We start from the raw sequence: 14900 nt of genomic DNA, 5'->3' as shown, positions 1-14900 counted from the left end.
GGAGCGCTCAGGGACATCTCAAACCTACAGCTACAGAGGGACTCTCATATATTCAGACAAGAGAGGTTGTGTTGACCCGAACGCATTATTAATGAGAGCGTCGCGGACACACGCTTCCCGCTGTAAAGGTGAGCCTCTTCATCAAAGGGAACGTCACCCCTCCCTCCGATTTGGAGCCCGTCCAGAAATGACAAAAACATCCGTCCGAAGAGTTGCTGGAATCACTGAATTAGCATCGCCTTCAAGTTTCTCCCCCTCGCCGTCTGTCACACGCACGGGATTATTATTCATTAGAGCGAGACTGCTGACACCCGCTCTCTACCCACACTGCACCGGGTCACTGAGTGGCGTCCCTACGGTAGACACGCGGGCCATCTGCTTATCAAACGCTGACATGTCACAAACACACACCAGAACCACTGGATAGAGACACACAAACACATACCTGTTAGTGCTCAGACGATGCTCTTTCATTGCTCAGACTGAGACTTAAAGGTGCAGTGCAGCCAAAAATGACCAAAGGGTTGACGGTAGCCATTGACTTTCCAATGCATGGAGAAAAATACTATGGAAGTCAATGGCTACCGTGAGATGTTTGGTCATCAACATTCACCTAAAGTTTGTATTTTTTCCATGCAGATGCAGATTTTCACTCACTGCATCTAAAACACAATGCAAAGTCATATGCATGTATTAAAAGAGAGACAATACTTTAACATATGATTCAATGCATTGCATAATAAAGCAATATTAACAACCCATCTGCTAAATGTAATGGAATGCAAATATTGCACGAGGAAGACATTTTCAAAAGATCTCACCTCTGATCTTTCAATAGCCTTTTAAATCTTAATGCATGAAACCCTATAGTCCTGTAGTTATTTTTCGGCAATACCATGAGCGTTTGAACCTCCTGAACTTACTCACACACTTGAACACAGAGTGTATCATTTATTTATCTGGAAACCTTCAGGGGGTTCCTTCAGAGCTCAGAGGACTGGACATTTGTCAGTCTGTAAGTGAACAAAAGCAGTGAGAGATGTGTTCTGTGTTTGTATGTTTATAACAGCAGAAACAGCCACTTCACCTCTGACCTCTGAGCTCAAGAATCGCTGTTCAGCTCAATGTGAGGATTGGACTTGACTTCTGACCCTCAATTAAACACTCTCTCTCCCTCTCTCTCTCTCTCTCTCTCTGTATGTGTGTGTGTGTGTTTCCTTCATGTCAGCTTTAGTATTTAAGTGCTTAAAGCAAATGAAAATGAGAAATGTTTGATTAAACTAAACATCTTATGCCACAATTTTCCATGTTCAACTTTTCTGAAGTCCACAACTATTCATTTCCATCCATTGTTACAGCTAAGATTACAAAATTAAATTTTTTTAAATTAATGCACATTTAATAATTTTATAAATTATGTTAGAAAACGGAAATCTGATGCCAAAAAAAGCTTGTCTTTGTTGTGACAAATTATTTTTTAAAAATTATTTCAATTTTTTTCATGTGTTTTATTTTGTCTTACAGTTTTTCTCAGTCGCTTTGGTACATTTCTCTAATCATTCTTGAGATTTGCAAAACAGTAAGTGCATTTCTCAAAACAACTCGTACAAATAGCAAATCACCATGAATTACCTGCAAAAGCCAGTCTCTTGCTCAAAATCCTTAGTTCATCTCTCAAAAATAAATATCTGTGTCAATGAACATGTCAGTGCCATCAGAATGACAAGTCCTTGTGTCATAGTTTACGGATAAGACAGTCAAATTGCTTAGTCATGTTGTCAATTTAACAGTGGAGGGATGTTCTGATGTAAACTACTGTATTGAACAGTATGACATATGCTTATGTATGCCATATATCCATTTCAAAACTACACATTTACACATTACTGTTTGTGGGATGTTGATTGAAAGAGACTGGATAGAATTCCCAGTTACACTTTTACTAGTGGTCTGACCAAAAAAATAAAAAATACTTTTACAATGCCATTGTGATATAGAAAAGGAAATATGGGAACAAAGATGAAAATAATTCCATTTTCAGAATTTGTAACTCTTGTGTTGTCCTTTGTCTATACAGTATAAGCTTTCCTACTGAAGATTCATGAGATGAACCTTTGAGCTATTTCAGAGAAATGGTTTAACATTGGTTTATCATCTACATTCTCTTCATTAGTAAAGATTCACTTGCACAATTCATGCCAAATTGACAAAACATCTAATAATAGTGTGTAAAAATAAAAATAAAAAGTGTGCTTGGCAGTTTATGACAACTAGATTAACCATTTTGCATTTAATGACTTATACGATGAACTAAAGACTAGATGTTTTGGGGGGTAAGACTATTGCACAGAAAACTGTATAATACATTTTGAGCAACATGACATTAGCAACTGATAATGTAGGAAACCGCAGATAAATGTGCGTAATCAATTGCATGAATGTACAATAGCAATCGCAACTTGTTCAAAAGAATGAGAAACTGGTTTTATGATGTGTATTAATGACTAGATGATGTGGAGGTTGTACAAGTAGTTTTGAAAATTGCATTTCTGTTTTGAAAAATGCACCAAAGTGACTGAGAAAAACTGTAATTGAAACGTCGTGGCTTTTGGTTGATTTGGCTGTCCGATGTCAAAAAGAGCTTCTATCATATCACTGAATTGAGTTTGTGACATCCAGTGCTTTCTGGAAGACATAAATAAATAAATCAATGCAATTTTTTAATTCTTAAGTAACTTATAAGTTGAATATGAAAAACGATGAAAAAACATTTACATTAATGCATTTAGACGACACTTGTATCCAAAGTGACATACAATGCATTCAGACTAGTATATATTTTTTTTTTTTTTACCTGTATGTTTCACTATTTTTTATTAAAACTCCATGTTTTGCTTTAGTTTTTTCTTCTCTTTTATGGTAAAAAGCACCTTATATTTTCATTTCTTTTTGTTGTCTCACATTCCAAATGAAAATAATGCATCAAAATTTCAGTATTTTAATTCACTAATGCTCATGAAAACCAACATGCAAAACAAAAACATACTGTCATTTCAGAGTCAGGTGGTGCATAAGCAAAGTTCAAGCTTATAATTCAGTCAATATTAAAAACTACAAGTATTTCTACTCAGAAATGGACAATTTCACCACCACAATATCTTTTGTAGAGCAGCACTAAGAGTACGAGTCGCTGTCTATGTAGTGCACTTAAAATCAGGTCAATGCAATTGCTCAGATCTCCTCATTAATTGATTGATAATGAATTGCTGCAAGCTCCGTCAGTGATAACACTAATGGAGGGATAACGCTCTGCCATGAGAGTCTTGGCGCAGAATTAGCACGCTAATCTAATCTGGGAAGAGAGCGTGACAAACGTGTCATTAATGCCGCAAACGACGATCACACCTGACACAAGCTCTCACCTGCCAAACCATAGACTGTGTTCACACCTGGATCCGCAGCGGCCGCGCTGAGAGCCAGAAGCACCTGAGGATGGCAATTAGAGGATTGATTTCAGAATAATGATCTCATACCTCTGTCATTAAACGCAAACGCCTCGTCTGATCCATCCTTACTTCTTAGCGTGCAAAAGAAGCAACACCATCAGTCTCTAGATGATCCCAGATCAAGAGTGGCTTTTCTGGATGCATAAACACCATCTCCTGTCAAGGAAACCTGTCTGAAAACAATTATTTATAAGGTTCATTTTCATTTAACTTGATGTATATAAGTAATAAAACAGAACAAAATAAATAAAACTTCATTTTAAAAAGTGCTAAAAACTATATAAAATAAAAACTAATTTAACATTAAAATAAAAACTATGAAGTATTTCAATTGTAACATATTTCAGCTTGTGGCCAAGACCATATTTTTCATTTTCTTATCGTCGTTCAACTTGATGTTCTATAATAACTCAAACTAAATAAATGGAGTAAAATGTATTAATGTCTTTAATATAAACATTTTACAAAAAAATATACAAAAAGTAAACAAAAGTAAATTTAATTAGCAAAAAACACAATGAGAAAAATAACCAATTTTAATGAAAAACATAAAACCCCTGTGAGACAGAGATGAGTGGGTAAAATACTCCAGGGACCCAAGCCGCGAGGGTCAATGTACTAATCGTGTCTCCCTGATGGAAATACATGTTCTTTATTTCTAATACTTTAATGAATTTTTAATCACGTCATTTGTAATTAAATTAACAGGGATAAGCGAGCAGAGAGAGAAAGAGAGCCAGAGACAGAGAGACAGAGAGAGAGAGAGAGAGAGAGAGATTACTGGACATGAGATTATGTTGCGAGCTGTAACTCAGCAGTCAGAGATTAACAATCTGTTTATTTAATAATCAAATGAAAGGCCTGGAATACAAACATACATTCAGAGATGCGATTAATGGATAATCTGCACAAGACTCAATTAACTAGACTAGATACAAGTAGATAAAACTAGATACAAATTAAATGATCTTGTTAGAAAGCCACATATTTTATAAATTGTCGGTTTACTTTGAGTTGTTTCATGTAAAGACAGACAGACAATATACAGACAGACAGACAGACAGATGATAGACAGATAGACAGACAGACAGACAGACAGACAGATGATAGACAGATAGACAGACAGACAGATAGACAGATGATAGACAGATAGATAGACAGACAAATAGACAGACAGATGATAGACAGACAGACGTATGAGAGACAGACAGACAGACAGAGAGATGATAGACAGACAGAGAGAGACAGACAGATGATAGACAGACAGACAGATATAGACAGACAGACAGACAGATAGACAGATGATAGACAGATAGATAGACAGACAGATGATAGACAGACAGACAGACAGATAGACAGATGATAGACAGATAGATAGACAGACAAATAGACAGACAGATGATAGACAGACAGACGTATGAGAGACAGACAGACAGACAGATGATAGACAGACAGACAGACAGACAGACAGACAGATGATAGACAGACAGACAGACAGACAGATGACAGACAGACATACATACAGACAGATGATAGACAGACAGACAGATGATAGACAGACAGACAGATGATAGACAGACAGACAGATGATAGACAGACAGACAGATGATAGACAGACAGACAGATTATAGATAGACAGACAGATGATAGACAGATAGACAGACAGACATACATACAGACAGATGATAGACAGACAGACAAATAGATAGACAGACAGATGATAGACAGACAGATGATAGACAGATAGACAGACAGACATACATACAGACAGATGATAGACAGACAGACAAATAGATAGACAGACAGATGATAGACAGACAGATGATAGACAGATAGACAGACAGACATACATACAGACAGATGATAGACAGACAGACAGATGACAGACAGACAGACAGATGATAGATAGACAGACAGATGATAGACAGACAGACAGATGATAGACAGATAGACAGACAGACATACATACAGACAGATGATAGACAGACAGACAAATAGATAGACAGACAGATGATAGACAGACAGAGACAGATAGACAGATGATAGACAGATAGATAGACAGACAGATAGACAGATGATAGACAGATAGATAGACAGATAGATAGACAGACAGATGATAGACAGACAGACAAATAGATAGACAGACAGATGATAGACAAACAGACAGATAGAGAGATGATAGACAGATAGATAGACAGACAGATGATAGACAAACAGACAGATAGAGAGATGATAGACAGATAGATAGACAGATAGATAGATAGATGACAGACAGACAGAAAGAAAGAAAGAAATAGACAGACAGAATAAATTCCAGATTTTAATATGAGTTTATGAACGAGTGTTTGCCACAAACTCCTGGAAAGTTAGTGTGTGTGTGTGTGTGTGTGTGTGTGTGTGTGTGTGTGTGTGTGTGTGTGTGTGTGTGTGTGCTGCTGTCCGCTCCAGTCTCTGCAGGATGAAATTAAGGCCCAATTATTGATAAATGAAGAGTTCTTTTCACGGAAGCTGTGCCTGAAGATACACACTGCATCTGTCACATAGCAACACACACACACACACACACACACACACACACACACACACACACACAGCCCACTCAAGTGTGACATCGCATCCTGTGCATTCATCATGCATCTGTAGGAGATCAGTTTGTGTGTGTGTGTGTGTGTGTGTGTGTGTGTGTTATTCTAGTCTGATTTTAGTCTGCAGCTCTTCTCAAAATATTCAGCTTTTTTCAATATCTGATCAGAAATAAACATTTCTGTGAAAATCATTGACTGTGGTTACATATAAAGTAAGTGGGTTTATTAAAAGCTGAAATAATTCAGCCATATATGAAAATGTTGTAAATTACTCACTCTCATGATGTTACAAACCCATTTGACGTGATTTCTTCTGTGGGACATAAAAGTAGAGATGTTAAACATAATATTCAATAACGTTCAATGAAAGCAGACAGTGAAAAAAAACAAAGAAACACCAAAAACAATAATTCTTCTTAAGCCACATGATGCTTTATGTGAGAAATGGGCTCATATTTATAGCAGGAACGTGCAACTTACTTTACTACTGTTTTTGATGTATTCCTGAGTCGAAAGACAAAAAAAATATATGCAAAATATGAAATAATATCTCTTTTTTAACATATTAAAAAAGTGCATGCACAAATTAATGTTTTTGTTTATAAAAAAATCAAATTAAATGCATGCACAAATGATTAGTCTGTACTTTTTAAAAAATTACTTAAATGTAAAAAATGCATGCATTAATGGTTTGTTGTTTAAAAATAAGTGTAATTAAATGCATACACAAATGAATTCATTTGAATACATTCATACATAAATTAATGCTTTTTGTAAAAATAAATAAATAAATAAATAAATGCACGGGAAAATAAATATTTGTTTGTTGTTTAAATAAATATAAATAAATTAAATTAAACAAATAATAAAAAAATACATGCACAAATGAAATGTCCACAAAATTGGTCAAATTAATTCTGAATATATATATATCTTCTCCATATCTTTAAAATCCTTAAATCTTTTTGTTTTGTTTTGTTTTGTTCAGGTGGCAGCTGAACAGATTGACTCTTTCCATAACACTCATCCCTTGCATGACTGACTCTGAACGACACAAGACGTCCACAAACATCTCCCATAAGAACTACTGCACCCACAATGCATTGCAAAGCCCCGACACCTAACCTGCCCTTTAGAGCAGAACGCTGAGAGCGAAACACCTGTCAGACGACCGCGGTGACGCCGCTCACACCCTCATCAGTGTGTTAATTGAATGTCAGAGGAGGCGGGTGTCAGGGCAAATTCACCGCTCCAACAAAACAAAAAAAGCTCAACCACCACATTTTACAAGTGTTAACTACATTAAAAGCTAAAAGTATAAGAGCAGTACATATGGCACGGTTGCCTTAAACAGATAACTTTATAATAAATTGACAATCAGTAGCATTCATTGAAATATCTCACTTCAAAACATAAACTACATAGGGACAGAAATGAACTGATCAGTTATTTTTGGATTGTCTGATTCATATGAATGACCTATTCAAAAATGAATATTTTAATGTTCAGTTAATGTCCTAAAAATCTCTTGGCTGTTATGCTAGAAACATTCTTCACTTAATAATGAAAATGCAGACATTAATGACTGGACAATGCATTTTAAGCACATGCATTGCTTTATGATATTTCAGAACATAATGCATAAGCTGAGCTACAATCACATGCATTATGTATTTCAGAGAGTATGTTTTGGGTCTTAAACTGCATGTGCAACAATGCAACTTAAAAACAAGGAGGTTTCCTTTTTACATCAAGTTTAACAACACATGATCTACTGAAAAATGTAGTTAAGTTAGTGTCACTTCCACTTGCATGTACCTGCAATGAAACATGATCCTCAGCCCATTTTTATATCAGTTCAGTTCATAAATGACAGGAGGTAATTTAGCTGAGGATATCACATCACAGGAGAACTAGAAACGGACTCTATCGGACTCTGACAGTAATTTGTGTGCTCTGGATGAGCCGCTATCAGAGGAGGAAAGCGATACGGACACGCTGTCAGGCGACAGAGTGTCTTCAATGATAAAAGCCTCAAACTGTTTCTGTAATCCAGAGTTCTGGATCCTTCCAGGAAAGACAGTGATGGTGTGAACAAAGCCCCTCGCTCACAAAGACCACCATTCATTCTGTCTTTCCTGCTTATTTAGTGACTGCTGTCTGTTTGCTTTAGGTAAATAAGTCTATAAAACCTCATATTTTCTCAAATCACAAATCTCCGGATTTACAACAGCTGATGTTTTTTTCATGACTTTGCATTTATATTATGAGGAGTAAAATTGATAAATGTACTTAAGTGAATTGCTTGACACTGTGATCTAGAGATCTGCTAAAATGAACCTTTTCGTGTTCAAATATGTAAATATATAACATAAAAAACTAGCTTGTTGGTTACAAATATTGCTGAATCTTTAACAAATTGCTTTCGTTCCTCTTTTATTAGTTGCTTTGGACAAATGCATCTGCTAAAAATAAATGCATACATTTTCAATTATTGAGAAAGCAGGAAAGAATTAACAGATAATGAACTGAACAAGAATTTAAAAAAAAAGTAAAATAAAATTCATTTGTAACTGGTACTGTTTATTTTTTATGTATTTCTGATATCAGTTTATTTTTTAATTGTTATGAGTTAAACAGTTATTGAGCAAATGTAAAATAAAATAAATGCATGTGCAAATCAGTTGTTTCTTGTTTTAAAAATATACTAAATTAAATAAAAAATACGTAATGCATACACAATTTAATTGTTTATTTTAAAAATAAGAAATATAATTATATAAAAAAAATACATGATGCATGCACAAATTAACTGTTAAAGAAAACTTAATTTAAAAAAATTAAAAAAAAAAAAAAAAATTAAAATACATAATGCATGTACAAATGATTTGTCCTTGTTAAAAAAAATGCATGCACAAAAGAAATGTTCACTACTAGTCAAGACTAGTCAAATGCATTAGGAAAATAAATAGCTTTAAAGTTTTTGAAATTACTTCTATTTTCATGTTTTTTTAGGTAAACCAGTGTAAATGCAAATGGATCAATAATCATTTATTGCCCATAATCCTTTGGATGTGATGCATACAAACAAACAAACAAACAAACATTACATACCTGAGCACAGTTTGAGACATTGTTGAGATATTTCGTGAAACTCTAGAGGAAGCATGAAATTATAAAGTTGTCTAAGAAAAAACAATTGACAACTGAGATATAAAATCAACCCACTAAACTGACAAATTAGTAGCAATGAATCTTGAGTCAAATCAAAATAGAGCCAAAGTTACAACCTGCAGTGAAACTCAAAATTTAAGCTCAATTTTCTTTATGAGTAGAGATGTTATACGTATGAAAGCAGTGGCAATGCAAAAGCAAGTTAAACTGTAATGCTTTGTGTGATTGAGACACTCATGCATGTGTTTGTGTTTGTTTCAGTGTTTAGTGGAGAAGGCCTCACCAGGTTTCTAATAATAACCAGACGGCGATACCAATCTTAAGATAAATTAATAGACTATAATATTCCAGCTTGCATTAATAATCATTTGGATGGGCATACAGAGGCAGTTTCCTGTAAATAGTGGGGTAATTATGTCTGCGAGGGAAAGGCTTGTTATCTGCCCACAGAGCCTGTGGCTTGGGCTTTGAAATATAGGCCTGCCATCAGCAGCGTCACCAAAGCGCTGCTATTAGTCCTGATGAAGAGCCAATGCAGTCGCTTCTGTTTACACTCGCACCGCTGATCTGGGTTCAGTTTGATTACACTCAACCGCTCCTGGAGGAACTCCACATATAAACGATATCAAGAGCTGGAATCGATCAGCGACGCAATGATCCACTGCCATTTTACTACCATGTTCAATTTTATTGCCAATATTGATCAAAGCAAACAAATCTTGGACCAATTAAAACAGGCCGTTTACGACTGCCAAACAAACCGCGCATTAAAGTCATGATGAAACAGAAGAACGTTCTATTTATAAATGTAACAAATAACAAAAAAAGTAGGGCGGGGAGTTGGTTTTGTGCATTGGTTGCTGATTGGCTGTTGAGATGTGGGTGTGGCACGCAATCACGGAGGCGTGGCTAATTGGAAAGGGGCGGGGCTTCAGCAAGCGAAATGATTGGATAAATCCTGCATACATCGATAAAGAAAAGACTCAAGCTCGAGCAATGAGATTTGAATTAAACATCATGAGGTTGGAAAGAAAAAATATGTTTAAATTAGGCAAAAATCGGTAAATGCAAATGAGGAATCAAATGCTTGTCTTACGTATAGTTTAAAACCTTATTGGATGAGCCATATTTAAAGCAGAAATGCAAGTGCACTTAATCAGTTGAATTCTGTAGGAGAGACGGCATCAGATGTATTTGTGAACAAAAAAGGTTTGTTTGTTGTTGTTTTTTTACTTTAACATTTCAACCACAGAAATATGGGTCAATCCTTAATACACTATTAGAGTCCTATTAAAGTATGTTTCTTTTATCTTAAATCAACATGAGGTGAATTTTGCATCATTACATGTTTGACTTACATGTGAAACCTTACAGTAGAAAGACTGAAATATTACTAGAGGATAATTCTTTATTAACTATTTACTTTGTAAACAATAGTTTTTAATATTTTAATATTAATATTTTTGATAGATAAAAATTGATAGCCTGAATGCACTGTAATTCGCTTTGGATAAAAGCATCTGCTAAATGCATAAATGTAATTTTTAATTTTTAATTTAATATTTTACCCAAAAAAAAAAAAGTATTTTATATATAAAATAAATAAAATAAAAGTTTACTATATAATTCTGAGAAATGTTATGTTTTGTAAATAAATAAATAAATACTACAACTAATAAAGAAATAATTATAAAGTATATTTCAATAGCACATTAAGACTAGGAAATATGCTTTGAATTACCCCACAGATGTTTTATATTAAAATATATATATATATATATATATATATATATATAAAAATAAAAGCAATGTATCTCCAATACTGTATATTAAGACAAGAAAACACAGGCTACTTTATAACAGGACTAACCCATATATTTTGTAAATAAATTAATGAACGAATAAATAAATAAATGTTTTAATCCATTTTCTAATTTAAAATAAATATATATATATATTTTTTTTTTCTTTTACTAGTATATTAAGAAACATAAAACTGGCTTTTTAATAGGACTGACCAATATATATATCTCTCTCTAGTAGTTTGTAGCAGGACTGGCGAGCTGCAGTGTTAGTGTGACATTGGCTCTGATAATCCCTCAGTGTTTTGACGATCAGAGCACAACGAACACAGCGTTAATTAATCTCTGGATTTATTCTGAAGCTGCACAGCAACAAAGCTCATAAATCAGGAATGATTTCCCTGTCGCTGGAGCTGCGGAGAGAGAGCCGTGCAGGTGTGTGTGTGTGTGTGTGTGTGTGTGTGTGTGTGTGTGGATGATGTATCGTAATACACGCTCAACTGTGATCCGACCATGTAACAAACATCAATCAAACAGCAACATGTTCATTTCCACCTTCTTCATCAAAAGCACAGATGAGGAACAGGAGCAGAAATCCCTGCGATCAGGGAAAAAGTTTGAAGCCATTCCTCAACTAAAACTTTCAGGACGGTGTTACAGATTCCTGAAAACTTACATTTATAAATATTTTTGTTTTAATTTAAAGGATGTATTTCTATAAAGAGTATATCAGACTTTCACAAATAGGCTGAATATTATAACCTTATTATATTTTTATCTATGCCAAGAAAATAAACAGAATATTTATAAAGAGCGTAAAGCACTAGTCAGACTGAAGGTGGAAAATGTTTTAAATGTTCATTTCAGAAAATGCCATATTTTATGTTTTTAGAGTGATTTTTCACTCTAGAGTGGACAAACATGAAATTTAAAAAAATCCTTATTTTTTTAAATGTTTTAATGTTATTTAATTAATAATATATTTTATTTATATTATTTTATTTAAAGAAACGTAATTAATGACTTTTAAATATGTGTGTAATATTTTATCAGTATATTAAGACAAGAACTTAACATTACACTTTATAAAATTATTAATCCATATATTTTGTGTAAAAAAAATATATAAATAAATAGGGGGAAAAAATAAGACCAACCAACCCATATATCTTATAATAAAATAATAAAAAATACAGATTTACAGATTTACCAGAACATTAAGGCAAACAAAGAACTTTATAACAGTTTATAATAAATAAAAAATAAATAATATGTTTAATATTTTATCAGAATATTAATACTTTTAACAGCATGACCCACATATTTTGAATGAATGAATATACAGTGTAATATATATATATATATATATACACTAGTAATATTAGAAACCATATTATTATTATTACTGCAAAAAGTATTTATTACAAAATATAGAAGTCAGTCCTGTTACAATGAATAACTGAATGAATTAATTGTTTATTATTATTATTATTATTATTATTATTATTATTATTATTATTATTATTATTATTATTATTATTATATTATATCAGTATAAAGACACTAAAATGCACTTTGTAACAGGACTGACTTCTATGCTTTGTAATGAACAAATACTGTTTGCATTAATAATAATAAGGTTTCTATATATAAATATATATATATATATGTGTGTGTGTGTGTGTGTGTGTGTGTGTGTGTGTGCGTGCGTGTGTGTGTGTGTGTGTGTGTGTGTGTGTGTGTGTGTATAGCAGAACTGACCCATATGTTTTACAAAATAATAAATAAATTAAGACAGGAGAATGTTTTTTGACCCATATATTTTGTACTTAAAGAATAGTCGTTAACTTATATACATGCTAATGATTAAAATCAACTAATTCTGGATTCTATTTGAATGCATTTAAAGTATTCAAAGTTGACTTGGGATGCTGTTTTGGAGGTGAACAGTGTGGTAAATGATGCACAGACCTGATGAGATGCTCTTTAATAACTGCTGGTCATCGAGAGTCTGATTAATATTCAGTGCAGCGAGGTGCGTTTGTGTGAAGAGGCTCTCGTGCACATCTGCCACCGTCAAGAGCTCTTCTCCACTTCCCTTATTAGTGCACTGCTTTGTAGTGCACACTGCTTCATGCCACACGCCATTATGAGCTTTCTTTGATCCCGGCCTGCTTTCATCGTTAAGGGTGTCCACATAAGAGCGTTACGAGACGAGTCGATCTCCTGAAATCAGATCTATTAGACTGATTCTGTCAAAATCATTTCTGAAGCAGAGCCTAGTGAACATATATGAGGCCAAGAGGAGGCTGAATCACATCAGGATAACATTTTAGAAACACATGGCACACTTAATGGGGTGAGTTGTCACAGGCTACTAGCCTAACTCATTCCCATGTGACAACTAGCCCCGGTCAAGCTACAACACAGGGTTTCCCAAACTGAGTTCGAGCGTTGATGAAAGTATTAAATTAAATTAAATTAAATTAAATTAAATTAAATTAAATTAAATTAAATTAAATTAAATTAAATTAAATTAAATTAAATTAGTGTTAAAGTCATGAAAATAATTACAATAAAACAATCAAATATAAAATAATCAAAAATAATCTAAAAGTAAAGGAGTATTTGAAGCAAACAGATGAAAGCAGAAGGAGAGAGTTGTTCTGTAAAGAAGGACGGTTTGTAAACGAGTGGCAGGTGTGTTGCAGCGTTGGGGTCAAAGGTCACGCTCTCAGCCTGTATCATCTCAGAAACACCCAGCTTCTGCTTCCTGCTGTAAACAGTGACATCTGAATTAAAACTAGTCATTCTTTGGTGGTACACATGAAACATTATTGTGAGGATTATTAGTTATCATCAGCATTAATTACGTCTCTTTCTCTGATTGGTATCAGTCATGAATAAAAGATGACGCAGAAAGTAGTGACTGTTGTTATCGGAGAAGACTAACGGCCCCTGACAGGCGTAAAAACACACGCGGTGGCCGCAGGGAAGGAAATCACAAGCGATAAAATCAATCAGCTTTAAAGATGTAACATGTCTGTGTGTCACAGCGCAGGTCAATGCATCCCACAGCGCCTGGGGAACAAACCTCGAAAACACCTGAAAGAGATGGAAATATATGAGTGAGAGTCACATACAGCACATATGATGTTTATATGTGACCCTGGAGCACAAAACCTTAAGTCTTTAGTGTCATCATCTGAAAGCTGAATAAATAAGCTTTAGTTATGATGGGACAATATCTGTCTGAGATGCAACAATCTGAAAATCTGGAATCTGAGGATGCAAAAAAATCTAAATATTGAGAAAATCATCTTTAAAGTTGTTCAAATGTAGCTCTTAGCAATGCATAGTACTAATCAAAATTAACATATGTGATATTTTATAGGCCTGTTGAAGTAATTAATATATATTTAACTTATTAAATACAAATATATATTATATACAATAGTACATAATATACATGCATATATGTGTGTGTGTGTGTGTGTGTGTGTGTGTGTATACACTACCGTTCAAAAGTCAGTAAGACATTTTTTTAAAGAATTATCTTATGGTCATCAATGCTGCATTTATTTGATCAAAAATACTGAAAAAAAATTATATAAATCTATTTTAATATCCCTTAAAATATTATTTATTTCTGTGATGCAAAGCTGAAATTCCATCATCATTAAATTACAGTATAAAGTGTCACATGATCCTCAAGAAATCGTTCTAATGTGCTGATTTATTATCAGATTTATCAATATTGTGATATATTCTTTTGGAAACTGCAAACTGATTATTTGATGAATAAAAAGTTAAAAAGAACAGCATTTGATACA

At 33.8% G+C, this 14900-nt stretch overlaps 1 long non-coding RNA gene across 3 annotated transcripts in view; it reads right to left on the bottom strand.

The window, feature by feature from the left end:
* The window catches only part of LOC127986087 (uncharacterized), a 32643-nt gene extending 26012 nt beyond the window's left edge, over nucleotides 1-6631 (bottom strand). For 2 of the 3 annotated variants that reach the window (XR_008160762.1, XR_008160763.1), the window contains exons 1-2: nucleotides 3576-5168; nucleotides 3423-3486 (exon numbers count right to left, since the gene is read on the bottom strand). This is a non-coding gene — a long non-coding RNA (uncharacterized LOC127986087). Of the gene's footprint in view, nucleotides 1-3422; nucleotides 3487-3575; nucleotides 5169-6367; nucleotides 6405-6571 lie in introns of those variants that run through there. The other variant, XR_008160764.1, reaches the window with a different exon arrangement.
* Nucleotides 6632-14900: the final 8269 nt, after the last annotated feature.

Source organism: Carassius gibelio, chromosome B21 (genome assembly GCF_023724105.1).
Source record: "Carassius gibelio isolate Cgi1373 ecotype wild population from Czech Republic chromosome B21, carGib1.2-hapl.c, whole genome shotgun sequence".
In the NCBI taxonomy this organism is placed as follows: Eukaryota; Metazoa; Chordata; class Actinopteri; order Cypriniformes; family Cyprinidae; genus Carassius; species Carassius gibelio.
Note: the sequence above shows the minus strand (reverse complement) of the source record. Positions and strands in the feature narration are given on the sequence as shown.